The sequence below is a fragment of the Pteronotus mesoamericanus genome, unplaced genomic scaffold (assembly GCF_021234165.1).
Source record: "Pteronotus mesoamericanus isolate MK-2021 breed Mesoamerican mustached bat unplaced genomic scaffold, CSHL_Meso_final contig_53, whole genome shotgun sequence".
Classification (NCBI taxonomy): domain Eukaryota; kingdom Metazoa; phylum Chordata; class Mammalia; order Chiroptera; family Mormoopidae; genus Pteronotus; species Pteronotus mesoamericanus.
Genome location: NW_026555195.1, coordinates 3023981 through 3044579, shown reverse-complemented (window position 1 = coordinate 3044579; position 20599 = coordinate 3023981). Strand labels below are relative to the sequence as shown.

At 41.5% G+C, this 20599-nt stretch overlaps 1 protein-coding gene across 1 annotated transcript in view; it reads left to right on the top strand.

Annotated features, from left to right (window-relative positions):
• The first annotated feature begins 10814 nt into the window (after window positions 1-10814).
• Window positions 10815-20599, top strand: part of PRDM10 (PR/SET domain 10) — an 83532-nt gene continuing 73747 nt past the window's right edge. The window contains exon 1 of the mRNA XM_054579455.1: window positions 10815-10912. The gene's annotated coding sequence lies outside the window, so the exon portion shown is untranslated. The remainder of the gene's footprint in view (window positions 10913-20599) is intronic.

Here is a 20599-nt window from a genome sequence, read left to right as displayed (position 1 = left end):
TCACCTTGGAATTTGTTAGAAATGCTGAATCTCACCCTGGCTGGTGTGGGTCAGTGGATTGAGTGCTGGCCTGCAAACCAAGGGATCACTGGTTTGATTCCAAGTCAGGGCACATGCCTGGGTTGCAGGCCAGGTCCCCAGTAGGGGGTGCGTGAGAGGCAACCACACATTGATGTTTCTCTCCCTCTTTCTCTCCTTCCCTTCCCCTCTCTAAAAGCAAACAAACAAACAAATAAATAAATAATTCAGAATCTCATACCTTACCCTAGACCTTCTGAATTGTAATATGCATTTTAAACAGGATCCCCATATGATTTGTGTGTGAATTAAAATTCGGGAAGCACTGATGTAGCTAATTAGAAAGTCTATGGAATTCAATATAAAAATCCCTTGTTTCCACTAATTAGTACAAGGTAGTGATTCTAAGTCTTTATGGGATCTTGGACTCCTTGGAACATGCTAAGAACTGAAATCTCTCCCTGGAGAAATACACATATGAACTTGAACATGACATTTTGCATAAAAAGTTTAGAGGAATTCATAGTCTCAAGGTGAAAAGCTAGGATTTTAATTTTGTTCTCTAACCTGGAGGAATACTTTTTAACAATTCATGTATGAATAGATTGAATGACTAGGGTATGAACACAACCTGAATCATTGAGATGTTTGCCTGTGCAGGTTGCTTTTGTGTGAAGGAACAAACAAACAAAAACTAAGAAGTTTTTTTTTTTTCCTACCAACTTAGTCATCAGCAATAATTGCATTTGTACATATCAGCAATTAATGTTTCTTCCTTGTGAGGAAAAAAATTTAACTTATAAATTTTGATTTTTGCCCTGGCCAGTGTGGCTCAGTTGGTTGGAGCGTCATCCTATACCAAAAGGGTGAGTACCCTGGCTGGGCACATACACAGGTTGCAGTCTGGTCCTGGTAGGGGCGCCTACGGGAGGCAACCGATGGATAGTCCTTTCTCTCTCCTCCACCCTCTCTTCCTTCCTCTCTATCTAGAATCAGTAAATATATTTTTAAAAAGTTTTTATTTTTGTCTTGATTAAAATGAAAAGAAATTGGGTGCCATGCTAGAATTTGAAAGGAAGCCAGGAGGGGGAAAATTCCTGCTTGCATTTCAAGCTCTCTGTTGATTATTTTAACATGAAAGGAAGAGAAGTTAAGAGAGTATTTACACTCTTGACCACAGGAGCAGAGTAAATAAAAAGATATTCTTAAGAAGGCAAAAATGTCCTACTTAAATTTAAATCTGTGCAGTATCTGTCTCTTGTTAATGTTTGTTGAGAAGAAGCAAAAATATCAAGCACCTTAACATCCAAACATGAAGTATCACGGTAGACATTTAGAGTACAATAGAGTTTTCCTCTCATTTCTTACTGCCTCCTACTTTTATTAATCAGAGAAGTGTGGTCCTTACTAGCAGGGGCTTATTTCTCTAACCAGTGACACTCAGTTTTCTCTCAGTCTTTAAAATAATGCATCCATGGCCCTGGTGATAATATCACTGTGTTTTAATCTTCTTTATTGCCATATGTGCTGGAAAAAATCCACCTAAATTCTTTTCATCTGATTTGCATCAGCAATATCTATTTCTGAGGGTTATTCATGGATTACCCATAAATATTCAGAACAATGTTTCTGTGGATCTTAATCTGTGCTATATTTGGCTTAGAGTTTTGTTTTCTAAAAAATTTTCCATTTCCTTTCCCCATTTAGCATAAGACTGCTCCAGTTTACTGTTTGGTCTGCCATTATATTTGTAGTCTCATTTAGGTCAAATGGGGCCACCCATGCAAAAGGCCTGGTCAGCAAGCTGTAGAACACCGTACAGATTAGAGGGGTTTAACTCAAAATAGAATTTCCCTTTCATTGATTTTTTTTAAGGTAAAGGTTTTTATAATTGAAATTTTTATTGATTTTTTTGAGGATAAGTACACAGACATATCAATTTGTACACAATTCTTAACAGACATACCAAAACCCAGAAAAGTCATGCAGTTATGATTCTTTTTTAAACAGTTATCCCAGTGAATTTCTGATGGGGGAACTCAAAAACTGAAACATTTTCAGCTTTAAGTTATAGTTGATAAGCTTAGTAATTAATGTTCCAGGAACTGGGATATGGGACCAGACCCGTCCTGACTCTCGGAGACCCACAAGCAATTCCACCTTCGTGCCCCAGCAGAACTGCTCAAGATCAGAACCGCACAAGATCAAGGTGGGTCTCAGCCAACGTGCTGCGGGGAGAAGTTCCAACGCCAGGGATGCAGGTCGAGAATCACGGGTCCGCAAGCGAAAGGATGCTTGGAAAATCGCTGGACTGCAGCTTCTATCTGCTTAACTTTTTCCATGAATTCCAAACCGCTTACCTACGCTTTTCTTCTCCTTATAAAAAAGATTGGCTTGAGATAAGAACGTTCAGACTGTCTCTGAGGGTCCACAGCCCGCGCCAGCTGCCTTCTCAGATTGCTGGCCGTCTGAGTGAAGCGCCCATAAAGACTCAGTCCTCGACTCTGCTTAATGATTCTGGTAGCGAGAGGCAGCATGAACGCCGACTTTTCCGGTTTCATTTCCAGCTTAAAATGTGGAGGCTAATTTTCCTTAATAGCGTATCAAGTACCAATATCTTCAAATGTTGATATGTTTTTACATCAAAGTCCTACTAATTCACAATCTGATGTCATATGCACTACATAATCAAATTTTCAATCTTTCATAACACACTAACAAAGTTACCAGGAAAACTGGAGTACAGCACCAAAGATGTTACAGAGTGCACAAAATTAAGCCAGGGAGAGCCAGCTCAAAGAGCGGTTTTCGTTAGGAAACAATTTTACCAAAAACAAGGAAATAAAAGTAATTTAAGCCCTGGCTGGTATGGCTCTGTGAGTGCTGGCTTGCAAACATCCAAGACAATTAAAGCCTCCAATATTCAATATCCCACTATTTTCTTGTTGTACCAAAAAATAAACCAGCAAATGATTTTACCTCTTTAAAAAAAGCATTTACACCTAAAAAAAAAAGGGGGGGGAGTATAATTCCCTCCTCTTAGAACTACTAAAACACTTGCCTCTACAAGAGAGAGAGACCACTGCTAAGACATGGTATATGATATTCTTCAGACTTGGTTTCTTTTTCTCCTGCTTCATCTGAGGCTGGACTCGCCCAGTTTTTAGTTTCTCCATTTTCCGCAGATAGATCTTTGGGTTCACTGTTGGCAACTTGGGCCTGTTTTACCTTTGCTCCCCCTTTTCCCTTTTGTTTGCAGCTTTTTTTGTCTGCAGATTTCTCCTTTCCTGCCGCTTTTTTGGGGGGGCTTCGTTCTCACGTTTGCGGAAGCGGGTTTAGCCGACAGCCTCGCCAGTCTCCCCCTGAGCTCCCCCGCTAGGGGCCGGTGGGCATCTCGGAGGCAGGCTGCGGCATGCCAAGAGCCTTCCTGAGCGCGGGCTGCCCAGCCGCTTCTCCCGACATCCAGGCTGCGTGGACCTGCAGCGAGGGTGGTGGGAGAACCCAAAAATTAAGTTTCAGGTAAACCCCCCAAAATCCTCTGAATGTTTCATTGGTGAACATTCTTAGAAAGTATTTTCTTCACTGTTTTCTGGAAGCTATCTTTCTGACAACCGGTCATTCACATTTTCTTAGCCCACTTCACTAAAGTTGTTTTTTTAATCCTCACCTGAGGACACTGTTAAATTGCTTTTAGAGAGAGGGGGAGGGAGAAACAGAAATATCTATGTAAAAGAGAAACAATGACTGACTGCTTACTGCGTCTGGACCAGGGATCACAGGCGCTGGGACTGGGGGTCAATCCCACAACCTAGGTATCTGCCCTGATCAGCAACTGAACCTACATTCCAGTTACAGGACAATGGTCCAAACAACTGAGCCACACTTGTCAGGGCAAAAGTGGTTTTTCTGGGGGGGGTGTGTGTGTGTGTGTAATTAAATTTTGCTCCCCAATACCATTTTTCCAACCACTGACTCAAAATCTGATGTCATCTTTCTCTTCTACCCACTGTGATGTCCTTCTCTCCTCCCGCTCCCATCATTGTTCAGCCAGATGTGAACAAATTATAAAGAGGAGAAAAAAGGTGGCAAAAGGCCACTGATTTGTTTAAAAGAGCCTACATTTAAGATAGCACTCAGCTTCTGTGCAGGAAGCGCTTTCTCTAATAAACAACAAGCAGTCCAGGTACTCTTGCCGTTTACCCACAAGGAACAGGGACTGCTGGGCTGCAACCTACAAGTCACTTTGGAAACAATAGATATGATCAGAAAAAAGAGAGTCACGGATTAATCACCCAGTTGTGTTTCCTGCTATTAGGGGAGGAGGGGAGAAGAGTCAAAAATAACCTTGGCAAGTGAGCAGACTGCAGGCAACCTGGTAAATCAGGGCAGGTGTGCCTGCAGCAGAGAGCTGGACTCCTGGAACTCTATAAAATCCTTCTTAATAATTGAATCATCTCACATCTTATTTCTTTTATGAAGGGATTATTATTATTATTATTACTAGTATTATTTTATTTTCATTTGAGAGAGAGAGAGGAAAGGGGAGAGAGAGAAACATTGATGTGAGGGAGAAACATCAATCAGTTGCCTCCTGCGTGTGACCTTGACTGGGAATTGAACCAGTGACCTTTGGGTGTATGGGATGACGTGCCAATCAACTGAGCCACATTGGCCAGGGCTCACACATCTTATTTCATTAAGGACAAAGCTCTAAAAATAAAGAGTGTTCTCTCTCCCTCTTTCTAAAAATAATAAATAAAATCTTCTTAAAATTTTTTAAAAAGAGAGTACTTAGAGAAAGAGAAAGGGAGAGAGGGCACTTGAATTGACCATATTCAGCACTCACATGAATGCACATTCTCCATTATGCATATTCTCATGATCTCTGAGGTATTGCTTCAGGGTAAAGGTTTTTCCACATTCATTATATTCCTAAGTTTTTCTCCAGTATGATTTTTTTTTTAAATGTTTAAGGAGTTTTGATTTGGCTGGAGGCTTTCTAACATTTCCTAGATGCTATAGTTTTTCTTTTGTATTAATTCACAGGTATATGTTGACATTGTATTTCCAAGAAAAGGCTTTTCTTACAATGACTACTCTTTTCTTCTATGTATTGACCTTGGGGAGGGGGGAGGGAGAGAGAAAGGGGGAGGAGAGAGAGAAAGAGAGAGAAACATTGATTTGTTTCTCTGCCCACCTATGCGCTCCTTGGTTGCTTCTTGTACGCACCCTGACCAATGATTGAACCTGCCCCAATGAATATGTCGGCCCAAAACCTTACCATACGGGGTTGACACTGTAACCAACTAAGCTACTGGTCAGGGCACAATGATTATTCTTAAATTAGATTCTACAAATAAGAGGAACTGCAGTATGCTCATTATATTCATAATAATTCTTCCTTGCAGAGAAACATTGATTGGTGGCTTACTGTTTGCACCTCATTGGGGGATGGAAACTTCAACCTAATATGTGCACTGACCGGGAATAGAACCCTCAACCTCTTGGTGTATAGGACAATGCCCCAACTAACTGAACCACCCTGCCAGGGCCTCTGCCCATTTTTCAGTTGGACTGTTTGTTTGGTGTTGAGTTGTGTAAGTTCTTTTCATATTTTGAACATTAACCCCTTTTCAGAGCTATTGTTTGCAAATATCTTCTCCCTTTCAGTCACTTGCCTTTCGGTTTTGTTGTTGGTTTCTTTTGCTGTGCAAAAGCTTTTCAGTTTGATATAGTCCCAGTCATTTATTTTTGCCTTTACTTCTCTTGCCTTTGGGGTCAAATCAATAAAACATTCTCTACAACCAAGAAAAAATAATATTTCTTGCTTGCACAGCTTCCCGCATGATGAAATCTAAATTATGGTCTCAAATTTTCAAGTATTCAAATATGAATACTGAATTGTATTCATAAAGGTGTTTTCTTTTTCTTAAATTTTTCAAGTTTTTGATTTAAGAGAGAGAAAAGGCGGGGCGGGGGAGAGAGGGTGCCATCAATTCTTGTTGTTTCACTTACTTATGCATTCATTGGTTGATTTGTGGGTGCATCACCCTAGGGATTAAACTTGCAACCTCCACAAATTGGGATGATGCTCTAACTGACTGAGCTACTGAGTCAGGGTCATAAAGGTTTTTCTTAAATAATGTTTGATGGAAAATACTTTTCCATTTCATACATTTTCTGTCTTTTTCCTTGACTGTATTTCATGGAGAAAGATGCAACTTGCAAATCTTCATGTTGCTTCTCTCTCTTCTTACTAACTTCCTAGGCTTCTTCTGGACAGCACCTCCTTTATAATCTTTATAATTCTTTCTCCAACATCCACAACTCCTGCTGTTTGAACTGAAAGTGATATGATATCCATTTGTGTGACTTAAGATCTCTGGGAGCCTGGGCTGCAAACAAAAACAGATACCGCACAATGGCACATTCTTTTGCAGTCACTTTAGTTCAAAATGCATTTTATTTTTAGACAACCTACATGACATGTTTTTCTTAAAAACAATGCCTCTGCTCCACATAAATGAAGGTCAAGAGAAATGAAGAGTTTAAGATAACATCAGTCCCATTTATCCCAGTGCTGGTGAGGGGCAGCAGCCAGTTATGATGACAGGTGGTAGATCCAAGTTGCCCAATTTATTAACATTTTCCCATTTCTAAACCATCCTTAAAGGAAATCAATGGGGTCACACCGTCCTCGGGTAGTCTAGCCGATCAGTCGTGCCATCTCGATTCCTATTTTCACCAAGAAAGAACTGGTAGTTTTTGAAATTAGCAAGAGTGTGCTTGATTTGTTCTACAGCCCCTGTCCTAAATGGCTTTGCTATTTCTGGACGCTGGTCTTCAAGTTTCCCTTTGATAGATTTCATGTCGGCTGGGATGTACTTCTTGTAGGCTTGTGCCCTGACTGAGAGTCGAACAGGCAATCTGTCGCTTTGTGGGATGACACCTAACCAGCTGAACCACACCAGTCAAGGCCATTAATAATTCTTGCTGGAAAAAATTTAAGAATTATTACAGTTGCTGCCAGATTATTTTTTTTTTCCTCCCAGCATTCCTTTTTCTTATTAGTTTGCTTTCCTCTGTAATGGTGAACTTTCCCTTTTTACTCATTGACTTTTTTTTAAACCTTTGTAGATTCCTCACTCTGTTATGCATTTTTTAAAAACTCTTTTACAAATAGCATGCATAGCATTGCAGTTGTTTTTATCAGGCTATCTTACCTGCGGTACTATTGGCAACACCTGTGACTGTTCACCTCTCACTCACTCTTTCGGCAACTCCTACTAAGTTTCCTAACCCTCCCCCTGAAGCTGAAGCTGCTTCCACCTCTGTTTTTCAGATCCACAGGTTTTCGTTCTTTTTTTAAAATTTATGAGGGGTGTTGCGGGGAGAGAGAGAGAGAGAGAGAGAGATTGATTGAGATTGACTGATTTGTTGTTCCACTTTTTTATGCATTCGTTGCTTGCTTCTTGTATATGCTCTGACCAGGGATCCAATGTATGACCTCAGCACATTGAAACAATGCTCCAACCAACTGAGCTACCTGGCCAGGGCACAGGTTATCTGTCTTTATCTTTCTTTACTCTCAGCAACATCAGCGGCCGCTGACTACTACATCATTTCTCCCCTTGGCTTCTAAGACACTGCTCTTCTGTTCTGTTTTACTGGCCTTCAGTGTCTCTTTTTGGCTCCTTCCTGTGTCTCACCTCTAAATCCAGCAGTTCCTGTGAGTTTAGTCCTAGGCTTTCTTGTCTCCTCTATATGTTCCTTCCCTCATCTAATCTTCATGATGACTTTATCTAATTAGACTTCATGTAATCCTAAGTATTTAAATGCAATTTATTGCCTGATGAATTCTAAAATTATATTGTAACCTCGATCTCTCCTTGAGTTCTAAGTGCCCTATATGTCCAACTGGATTTCTCAAAGATATTTGAAACTTAACATGGCTATAATAGAACTCTTAATGATCTAACCATTTCTCTCCCAGTCTTCCCAATCTCAGTTAAGGCATCAATGTTTACTTAGTCACTCAGGTCTCAACTTTATCACTCTGTTGTCATCACTAGATATCCATAGTCTGTCCCATTAGCTTACCCATTCACAAGTCCTGTGTCTTTACTTCCAAAATATATGTTCATACACTTCTCCCCATTTACACTATCCCTATTTTAGTCAAGATTACCATTAATTCTTGCTTAGAGCTTGATGAACACATCCCTCACTACCCACCTTGTCTTTTGTTTCTTATCCCCTCCCCAAACATAGAGCAGCCAGTTTTATTTTTTAAAAGTGGTATCATACCCCTGCTAAAAAAACCACCAATTACTTTAAATGACACTTAAATTATAATAACAACTCTAATATTATAGCCTTCAGCGCCTCATATGATTTGGTCCTTGCCTACCTCCTCACGTTGTCTTGTGTTACCATATTTCTTGTGTTCTCACTGTTTTTCAGCGTGTTAGAGTGAAAGACCCATAAAGGCAGGGATTTTTGTGTTGTGTTTTCTCAAAGCACCTAAGACAGAGCCTGGCATATCATAATTATTCAACGGAAGGATGAATTAATACGTGCACGCCAGGATTTCTTTCCCCTTTATGCCTTGATATGTGCGCTTCTCTTAGACTGGAATGCTCTCCAAGATCTTAACACGGCTGGCCTGCGTCCCTCACCCAAGTCTTAGTTCAGATGTTAGTATCTTAGAAAGGATTTTTGGACACTTTTTTAAATTGCCAGTGTTCCCCTCCCTTTTGCACTTTCTGGTTTTATTTTCTTTATTGCATCAACCATCACCTGGAATTATCTTATTTTTTTCTGTTGCCTCCACTAGAATGTAAGGGTTATGAGAGCAGGGACTTTTTTTGGACAAAGGGTCCCCATGCTGTTTTTATTGTTTAGAACAGTGACTGGACGTAGTATATAGTCAATAATTACTTGTACACTGAGAGGGGTGAATTTTACTGTGTGTACATTTAAAAATTATTTTTAAATTTTATATAAAATGCAGATTCCTGTGTTTCACACCGGACCTTCTGAATAAAAAATCCCGGGTGTGGGATCTATCTGTAATATCTGTACACTCTGAAGTTTTAGACCATTGCTCCAAGTCCATGGCAGTAAGCTGGGCCTCCAGTCTATATAAACCCATTCCTTACAGCAAGTTTCCCTTCTGGGTCCTTTGGCGTCATTTTTGGTCTGCAGACCTCAGCTGGGACCATTCCAATTCACCACAGACGATGTAATAATGTTAAATCTCAAAATGGGGGAAGCTTGCTATAGAAGCCAAGGGATAGAAGAGTGGACCTGTCCAACCTCTGGTATTATCTGCTCCCAGAACTAAAAGGAACATCAAAATGACTCTCTTCACCGATGGAATCTTTCCTAAGCCATCTGACTTTCATATCCAGTGAAGAGTTAATAGCATCTCACTATAAATGCTAAGCTCTGCCTCATCAGGCCCCTTTACACTTCTTTGCAATTAAATTCAGCAAGCATTTACTGATAGCATTTATTCCAAGTCCAGAGCTGGCTGTGCAGTGGTCTGTGGAGGAAGAAGACGTGGTGTAGCTACAAAGTTGGTTACAAAGTAGTCAACTGTCTTGGAGTTTTAAAAACATAATGTTCTCCCATTCTTTCAACTTTGTTTCTAGTTTTTTAACAACAGTAAACAAGACAGTTAAGAGGATGCTGTCGCGTGAATTTTACAACCTCCCCCTCCCCCCGCCGGCTGTTTTGTATTCTCAAGTCTTTTGCATAGTTCTATTTTCTTTTTTCTTAGTTACCCATAGTTCAGTAATTTGGTGTATTATCGTCATTTAGGTTCCTAGTGTGCTATTTTACACGTAAATCTCATTTACTCTTCAAAATAACGCAGCCAGGTAGAGTTTAGGGATGGGCACGCTCCCTGAGGGTATGAAGTTTCTGCCATTCATATTAGTGGTAACTAGACGTGGGTTTCGTGCCCCAAAGCTTCAGCTTAGTTCTATGCACTCGGTGGCTCTTTGAGAAGGCTATTTTAAGTGTCGGCAGGGTATGGAAGCCTTAGGTCAATAAAGTAGTTAAATCATAGGTTAACCAGTGTTGAATAATACTTCGTTCCCGAAAAATCATTTCCTTTTTCAGAATGGTAAAGGGAAAAATACAGTGAGAAGCTCCAGGGTTTGGCAAGGCCTGAAAAGAGCCAGCGGGTCAGAGATGGAAGGAAGCGCCAACAGTCCCAGGAGCGCTGGGCCCTGGGCACACCCCAGCGACCCTAGAACCCGAGGCTGGGGAGTGGGTTTCCCCGCAGAGCACCAGGACACGGGGCCTCTCGGCTATCGGAAGCTGGCTTGGAACCCCGACCTGCAGTCCGATCTCTCCACCTGGGAATCGGAGGCCGGTCGTTTACCGGTCCCGGAGCCCGGGGGACGCTCAGAGCCCGGTCGACCCTGAATCTTAAGAGTCGGCTTTTCTGATTGGCTTGGAGTACGAACGCAGACAAACGGTGCCTGAGACTCGCTCTTTGATTGGGTTTTAAAGGAACAGCAGAGCACGAAATAAAGAGGGCTTCAGTCATTGGGCCATTGTGTGAATCTCCTTTTGGTTTCTCTGCCGACTGAATAAGCGTCTCGGGATCTTCGTCATGAGTCTTAAATCTGGGCCTGTCAGTTCGCCCCAGCATTACTCGTCTCTAGGCAGGGCATGGGGTTTACAGAGTTCAGCCAATCACATAACGCCGAGATCAGGTTGCTAGGCAGATTATGGTAATTAGACCCCGCCTTTTATGCTGCTCCCACTCTGCGGCGGGAAGAACCACCTGGAGGTGGCGGGGGGGGATTGATTTCCATCACCCCTAGGGAGAGAGGATCGGGGACCCGCTGATCTTCCAGCTCCCCTCACCCAACATCGTGTAAGTACCTACAGGATTAAGGGAACCGGATAAGCCAGCGTCCAGAGTACCCCATCGACTGGGAGGGTGTTTCGTCTTTGCTTAGTCCCACCCAAAATGGCGCCAAGCTCTTTCCGCGTCTCAGAGCCCGGCCGGGGCCAACCGACCGCGGACCCGGGTGGGGGGGGATTGATGGTGGTAGTGGTGGGGGGGAGAAATCCCGGCGGCACCGCCCGATGGTACAGTCCAGCCGGGGCTGGGACGCGGCACCTCACTCGGGGTGGGGGGGGGGTCAAACATCTGCACCTTCTAAGGGGAAAGGGGCAAAAACCCCTAGAGGAGTCCCTCCCGGCGCTGCGTTCCGCGATGGCCTCGGCGCCGCTTCGCCTCTGCTTTCCCCACGCACAGCCTCCTCCCTGCGACCCCCGAGTGGCTCGCACGCTCCGCTGGCCGCGCGCACCTCTCCTCCCCTGCCCGCATTGGTTGGGCCGGGACGGCAGTTGGGCGCCCGGCGCGCTCCTGCGGCGGCGGTTGGGCGGGCGGGCGCTCGGGGTGCTGCGGGGCGTCTCCGGCGGCCAGGGCCGGGGGACGACGCGGGGGTGGCGGGGTGGCGGGGCGGCACCGGCGTTTAGGGCCGGTGGGCAGCGAACCCGTGCCAGGAAGGGCTCCACGGGAGGGGCGCCCTGCTTTGTCTAATGAGGCCGCGCCGCCACCTGCCATTGATTGCTGGCGCCCCATTCCTCATTTACCATTTGGCGTCCCCGGGACCGGGGAGGCACCGCTTGAAGGGGCTTGGAGATGGCTCGTTGGGGTCAGTCTCCGGAAACAGTGGCCCGGGGTGGGCTGGGCGGAGCCGAGGTCCACCTGCGCTGTCTAGTGCAAAGGCGGGAGTCAAAGGCCTTGGGGAGGGGGGGGCAGTTGATGTTATAGTTTGCAGCCGATCACCAGCTTTCATTAAGCATTTGTTTGTCCGTCCCCAGATACTAAGTATTCTATCTCCTGATGAACGCACAGCTTTTTCAATTCGTGTGCGTGCATGTTTAGCCTGGTTTGGATTTGCTGGATTTCAGTCGATTTCCAGTCAATATTTGTGTACGTTTAAGCATAAGGAGGGCTGGTTGGAGTGCTGTCATCGAGGATTAAATGTGATGAGTCCACCCAGCTCAGTCTTGTCTTATTCGTCTGTTCAAATCTTGCCCGGCTGGCTCGTCACCCCCCAAAGTTCTTTCAAACTCCACAGTATATACCTTCACTAAAAACAGAATCACTCGGGATTGTCTCGTGGCCTCTTTTTCTGACCCGTTCCTTCATTGCTTTAAGCTCATCGAAGGCAGGAAGGTATATTGTGTCTTTTCAGTACTCGCCTAGCCACTCCACCCCCAGCACCGCAATAGCTTCTGTCTACGTTGATGAACAATACTTATGTTGCTGTAGAATTGAGAAACAAAAACAAAGGATTGGTTGGGGCAAAGCCGAGTTGAAAGCAGTGTCGATTCAAGCTGGTATATTTATAAAGTAATTTATAGGTTTACTCTTAATAGATTGAGGTGAAATTGGCATAAAACGAACTATTTTAAAGTGAGAAAGGTAGGAGTATTTTTACATTTTAAATATTTGGGCCAAGACATTTTCTCCACCTTGTGACTTGTGTTACACATTTATCCCTTGAGCACCCACTCTTGGCTCTGCTCTGTTTTGCAAGGGTGCTAAACAGCTGTTTTTCTAAATAAGCCATTTTTGGTTTAATGCGTGCATTGTATAAGTATCGTACATGTGAATGTAATCATGTATTGAAAATAAGGCGAAGTCCATGTCTTTGAAAGGCCCTGAAGGCCTTTTATTTAAAGATTATGGTGATAATAAGGGAATGCATATCAATCCAACATAATCATAAATTGATTGGCACTGCTTCAATTTTCACTTATGTAAACTTATTTTTTTCTTTGTAGAAAACTAGAAAATAGAGACAAAATTACCTAAAGTACAATTACTAAAGATAATTCCTGCTAGATGTATTGGTGTGCTTCAAATCTTACGTGTGCATGAAAACATTTTTACAAACTTGGCATTATGGTACTTGGTTTTTGTTTCTTTTTTTTTTTTTTAAATGTGCATAGACAACATGACTTCAGTGATAATTTGCCACTTTCAGTAATTTTCCCCATTAGTTTAAGGGGGGGGGGGTGTGTCATGAAATGCTTTGAATTAAAAGAAGTATAATATTTGATTCATTTTACCATTTAAATGCATAAACTAATGGGATAGGTTTCTGAGTAACAAGCAGAATTGTTAGAGTTGAGAAATATGAGCTATAACTTTGATTTCCTTAATTTTACAGTGTAAGTACTAGTAAATACATAATTTCATTTGGCAAAAATAGTAAACTATTAAACATCTTGTGACTGCCATGTTTGTATTGTTTAGTCAGAGTTTGTTTTAAACTAGAAGGCTGATGTACTTTGACCTATTACCACTGAAATACATAGTTTTCCCTCACCCCACCTCCTTTCCAAAATGTGTAGACACACACTGTCCAGCAATTTGTATGTTTTTTCACAAGCAGAATTTATTGATTACAGTTTTAAATCTATTGTAGGTACTTTGATAAATTTCCTTTAAATTTATCATAGCAAATTAGAATTTTTGTCTGATGTAGAAAGAGCCTGTGAGGTAAGAAATAGCAAATGTTTGCTGCAGCCACATCTTTGCAAAATGGTTCTGCTCAAAATCTGCTGGGGTATGGGGATAGGGGCGGGAAGGCGAGAGGGGAGTTTTTTCTGACTTTATTATTTTGGTCACTCTCTGTTGAAGCCTTCTTGTCTTTCTGGTATCATACTGTTTACATGATTTAGTTGAATCACTGCTAAAGGGTATCTGGCCTCTGTCCTTTATTATCAATATGGTAACCCTAGTTCAAAACTTAATGTGTAACATTCGAACTGGTGCCTTTCCAGTTTGTTTCCTACAGCTCCTTATGCGACATTGATACTTCACTGTTAGTACTGAAACATTATTTCCAATCCCTTGCAAATTCCTGCAGTGGCTTTCTATTGCCCATCCCTGTGTACTTTGTTCAGGCTGTGGAAAGCACCTGGAAGTAGACTTTTTAAGTTAACATTGAAATACTTTAGAGGATTGGGGGGTGAGGAAATGGAGGAGGAGGAGGGAGGTTATGGATAATCCTAAACCACAGCTATAGCAAGAGTAGTTAAAATTTGGTGAAAACAACCATAAAATCAATACTGCTAAAATAATATTGTTTGTTATTCATTTCTTAGTTGAACTCTCATTTTAACATGAGAATATTGGAGCTAAATACACCCTGTTTTTCTTTACCCTTGTCCTTGACTTTCAGTGTCTGGTTCCAATCCACAGCCTCTTTCCTGCTGTGATCTTTAGAATAGCTGTTCCTTGGGTCTGTGCTGTCCAATACGGCCTGTGGAGCACTTGAAATACGCCTAGTGCTGTAAATAGAAAATACGTGCCCGATTTGAGATTTAGTATGAAAAAAAACAAAATATTTCTGTTTCTAAAATATTATGTGTTGAAATAATATGTTGCATATATTGAGTTAAATAAAATATTATAATTAATGTAGCCTGTTTTTTACTTTAAAAAAATTTACAATTATATGTGGCTTGCATGTGTGTGTGTATGGTACTTCTGTTGAACAGTGCAGCCTTCGACAGTCCAGTAGGGGCCAGAGTTCACAAGTAGCACGGTCATCACACAATTCGTTTTTTTTTTTAAGATTTTATTTATTTTTAGAGAGAGGGAGAAAGAGAGGGAGAGAAACATCCCTGTGGCTCCCTCTCATGTGCCCCCTACTGGGGATCCAGCCCGCAGCCCAGGCCTGTGCCCTGACTGGGAATGGAACCGGCGACATTTTGGTTCGCAGGCCGGTACTCACTTTACTGAGCCACCCCAGCCAGGGCTTTTTCTTGTTTTTGTTTTTATATTTATATATTATTCGTATTTATCTTTTTATTTCTTTAGTTTCTACTAATGGATGTATCTGATTATTTTAGAGCTTATGTTAGCTCTCACAGAAGCATTATTATTCATTTGAAGAACACATTAATGTTAAAACCACTTCCAGACAATCGAGTTAACTGTTATTGAGTTAATATAGTCAATTAATCATTTGAACCGAATAAAATGACAACTGTTGAGCACATAATCTAGTTACAAAAAAAGTTGAGCTAAGCATAAGCAACTGAATTTTCCCAAACTTGGTTTGTTACTTACTCATCGACTTAAAAAAACATTTTAAAAATTGATTCTGGAGAGAGAGAGAAACATCAGTTTGTTTTTCCATTTATTTATGGATTCATCGGTTGATTCTTATATGTGACCTGATTGGGGATCAAAACCACAGCCTTGGCTGTCAGAACAATGAGCTAACCGACTGCACTACCCAGCCAGGCCCTGATTTTTATAATGTAGAATTTTTCAAAGATTTAAGATAGATGTCTGGGAGAAACTTAAAATTGAGAAAATCAAGCTCGTAATTGTTTCTCCTGTGATTTAAGAAAAGGCCATGATAACTTCATTCTAAGCACGGAACTCCTTGGACTAGCTTGGGGAATAACTGTCCTTTTATACACCGTTAAAGAATCATGGCCTACAGATAAAAATCATATTCTTTTACACTGTGTTTGAAAACATAGACAGTTTTGCCCTACTTGACCTTTGTAGATGTATTCTCTTTACTACCCTCTATGGAGGTTTGATATATGGTAGCACTTAACAGCATGGGCTCTGGGGACAAAGGAACCTATTCATAGCTCAGCTCCGTTGACTGGCTGTGACCTTGGGCCCATTACTTAATTTCTGTAAGCCTTAGTTTCTTTATCAAATCATTAATTAGTTTCTTTATTAATGGGGATAATAATAGTACCAATCTCATAGACTAGCTAGGAGAATGCTTGCTATTACATAACACAATAGTAAAAATGGCTCAATGACAAAGCACATTGTAATCAGCGGCTCGGTAACATTCCCTGATTTTTGGACCCTCTGCTTCAGCTACTTGGGCTTCCCATTGTCCCTACAATAGTCACGTGCTTTCCGTCATGTTTTCACTCCTTTTCTTGAATGGATGGAGTGTTTATTCCTCTCTGCCCACCCCTTTCTCCTCCTCCAATTCTGCCCACTAAGATCCCATGCATCCGTCTAGAGCAGTGGTTGGTAAACTTTTTTTGTAAAGAACCAGGGAGTAAATATTCATGGCTTTGTGGGCCACATGGTCCTGCTGTGGCAGGGAGAAAGTATGGCTGTGTTCCAATTCAGCTTTGACTTGAAGTAATAGAACTTTCACATGTCACAAAATATTCTGAGTTTTTTCTACTAGTTTATTTTATTCTTAAAAAATTCCTGGTTTCTGGTTGATTTCTTCTTTTTTAATTGTATTTTTTCCCATTACCATTTATTCCTTTTACACCTCCTCCCCCGACAGCCTTCACACTGTTGTCCATGTCCATGAGTGGGTGCTTTGTCCTTTTTGCTTGATCCCTCTACCCCCTAACTCGCTGTCAGTTTGCTCTCTCTCTCTGAGTCTGTCTCTATTTGGCTTGTTAGTTCAGTTTGTTCATTAGATTCCACATAGGAGTGAAATCATACAGTATTTGTCCTTCTCTGGCTGGCTTACTGCACTGAGTTTAGCATAATGTTCTCCAGGTTCATCCATGGATATTCATATCCATGTGCATATTCATATTTATACTTACCCCAACCTCTAGATATTTCATCAAAATATGTTTTTATACATTTTAAAAATCATACCTTTTTTTCAGATTCATGGATTTTTAGCCACTGTAAATTGTAGGAGATGTATTTTAAGTTTAGCAACATATGTGTAAGACCTTTGCAGAAGAAATTCTAAAGCTTTATTTAGTGAATTTAAGCAAAACCCAAATGAAAGGCACACTGGTTCGAGGATTGGAAGGTTCAATATTGTACGGTGTCAATTCTGTGGAAACTGACTTACAGATTTAATGTAATCCCAGCAAATTTTTAAAAACCAGACAAGTCGATACTAAAATTTTTATTAAGTCCCAATAAATGGCAAGATGCTCTTGAACAAGAAAAGACATTGGGAGAACTTCTCTGCTCCAGATGAAGAAGAGCTATAATAATTAAGACAGTGTGGTCTTGGCATTGGGATGGACTGATAGGCCAATAGAACACCACAGAGAGTCTAGAAACCTTTATACACATACTCAGACAAACAATTGATCTATGATCCAGGAGCCTTGGCAGATAAAAGGCAAAACAATAAACCTTTTTTTTTTTTTTGACTGTTTATTCTATTACAGTTGTCCCATTTTTCCCCGTTGCCACCCTCCACTCAGCCTGCCCCTTCCTCCCTCAGTCAATCCCCACTCCGTTGTCCGTGTCTGTGGGTCATTCATACATATTCTTTAACTAATCCTTTTTCCTTCCTTCCACCATTTCCCCCCTCCTGCCTCCCCTCATGCAGCTGTCTGTCTCTTCCCTGTTTCCACATCTCTGGTTCTGTTTTGCTCATTAGTTTATTTTGTTCATTAGGTTCTAGTTGTAATTGAGATCATATGGTGTTTGTCTTTCACTGACTGGCTTATTTCACTTAGCATAATGGTCTCCAGTTCTATCCATGCTGTCGTAAAAGGGAGGGGTTCCTTCTTTGTTTCTGCTTCATAATAGTCTATCGTGTAAATGTACCACAGTGTTTTAATCCACTCATTTGATGGGCACTTAGGCTGTTTCCAACACTTAGCTAAAACAATAAACCTCTTAGAAGTTAATATAGGACAATTTATTCATGATCTTAGTATAGAGAAGAGTTTCTTAAATAAGATGTTACTTGCACTTATAGAATACTAGGCAAGAGTGTTGAGCAGGCACTTCAGAAAAGGAGAGATCCAGATGTCTGATAAACACATGCACAGGTGTTCACTCTTTTTAATAATCAAGGAAAGGCAGGCTGCAAGCAGAATGCCACATTACTGTACACCTACAGTAGAGTTGGCAATACCAATTCCTGAAGTTGTTGAGCAGTAGGAACACTCACACCTGGCTGCTAGGAATATAAATGGGCCTGACTACTTTGGAAAATAATGAGGCATTAACTAGAAAGTCAAAGATATGCAGACTCTAAAGCCCAGCAATTCCTCTCATAGAGAAATGCATACACATGAGAGAACCAGAAAAATATTCAGAGTAATCAGTTTTCCTGATATGAACTGATTTACTTAATATCTGAGGGCTGCTATGTTCTGTGTGGTTTGGTTCCCACAGGTAGCTTCTCCCCTCCCCCACCACAACAGTGAATAAAAGTTATTTATATTTTCTCTGCTGAATATTTTAATATCCAATCTGTTTTTCAGTTCCTAAAACAATGCTGGGCACAGTATAGACATTTAATAAATATTGTTGTGCTTTTAAAAAATTATTTGCATTTTTACAGCGGGTACCTTTCACTGTAAGTTTGTAGTTACTCAACTCTGGCTATTGACTAATGTGCCCAATTAAATCTATTTGTGGGCTGATAAATTATAACCTCCCCTGGTTCCTTGGAGATCGAGCCTAGCCTCGTGATTGCATCATCTGGTGGGAGACCAAGGGATTAGCAGCAGGTCCGTGCCAGGCTTGGGTTTCTGCAGCCTTGCCTGGGCGGGGGGCGGGGAAGCTGTGCAGCGGAAAAGGGCAAAGATGGTTAAGCTCTGTAACAAAGACAATTTGGGTTCAAATCACACTTCTTAGTGCTATGACCTTAGAGAGATTAACAATTTTTGGTGGTTTTGAGTGTTACCAGGCAGGGGGCTGGCCCTGAGCGTGTCTGCCAAGGGCCAGCTATAGTGCGTGGGTTCTTGACTTCGTGTGGGAAAGATTTTACAGCAGGAGTCCAGGTGACTGTGAGGGTCCGTTTATTAGAGCTGCGGACAGAGAAACAGGGAAGGGCTTAGCCTAAAAGAAGCAACAGGAGATCCTGGGCCGGGCTGCCTTAGCTCACTGGGAAGTCAGAGAAAAAGGGGGCCTTGGGGACTGGTTCAGGGGATCAGCCCGGACAAGCTGCCAGCTGCCCACTGTATTATTAGAGTTTGGGAGACACGTGTCTGTCAAGAAAGAAGTGGGGGGAGAAGAGGGAAAGGGATTGGGTAGGGCTGCTCCCCAGAGGGAGAGGGCGGGCCTGGGGCCTTTGTCTTGAGGCTTTTATCTCATCCTTACAGGCGGGAATGGGAGTGTGCACCGAGCCCTCAGGGGAGGGTCTCAGCAGAAGGTGCCTCAGTTCTCCGGTCTTTAGTCACTGCGGTGGGTTCCGGTCCACCTGGTTTTGCTGCTTTTCTAGCCTGGAGCTGAAATACCACTGAGGCCTAGATGTTGTCTCCAGGGAGGTGACCTCCTGTGTCTTGCTGTAGATTCTCGGCCATTGTGTTCAGCTCTCTGTCTCAGTTTCCCTATTCCACTTGCCAAGGAATTCTAGCTTCTTACTTCCTTATCTCTTGAGGATTACTCAAGATATCTGAGTATTTAAATATTTAGAGACATAGTGAGTATTTAAATACTCAGGATAACTCACAATGCCTGGCATGTGATAGGTGCTCAGTAAATGGCAATAGCTATAATTATTACTGTTCCACTGGTTTTTTACTTAAGTAACATTGAATTTCCACAGTATGCATTTTTAATCAGATGAACTATGATTATGCTGATTTTTAAAAGCAAAGAGCTGCACCTATTAGGGGATTCTAATTTTGTGGTCTCATTTAACTCCACTGGATTTGCAAATGAATCCAATCAACATTGTTGTAGTCTGCATCTGAATGGAGTGGTCCAGCAAGTATTTGCAGAGAGTAGGTGTGGCTGAGACGGCCACTGTTTTGTCTTTCCTTATGGGAGAAAGTGCTAATCGTATAGTTTTAAAAGTCTGTCAATTTTAAGTTGAAGTATATATGTTTTCTTGCCAAAAAGATCAGTTGAGAGACTGCTTGCCTGCAGGTAAAGAGATGCTTGTTCCCAAGTCAATTGTTTAATAATGAAAATGTATTAAAAATGTCTTTTAATAGAAAATTAAACTTTTCTGGATAAGATACCTTCATGATGTGATACTTAGCCTGTGGTGATCATAACTTAGTTATTAACATTTGTAATACACCCTATAACAGTGATTTTTCCAATGGTGTGCCACAAGAATTTTTAAAACATGCAATATCTTGACTATTTAGTCAGCAACATTGACCTCTTTTCCCTTCGACTGTCAAATTAGAAAAATGGCAACAGTTAACACAACAATAGCTTTTCAATGTGAATGAATCAAAATTATACCTATTTTTTTTTCAGATCAGCAAAAAATACCATTTTTGGTGTGCTGCAGAATTTTAGTAATTAGCTTATATGTGCTGTGAGATGAAAAAGGTTGAAAATCGCCACATCTCACTGTATCTTAACAGTGAGCCTGAGACTTAGGTAACACAGGTGGTTTATTCCAGTTGTCAAGATAAAGAACTTTTACTTGCCTTCACATCCTGTATTTCCCCACTACTCTGGGCTGAGAAAACATTTTAGGAAACATCTTGGCTTGTAGGAGACAACTCTGAAAATTGGACCAGTGGATGCTGGCTTATTATAGTAGTTTTATTAAGATGGAGGAGGTTGAATTTAGATTTATTTTTATTTAATTTTTCTTTTCTTTTTTTTTTTTTAGAGAGGGTAAGGGAGGAAGAAAGA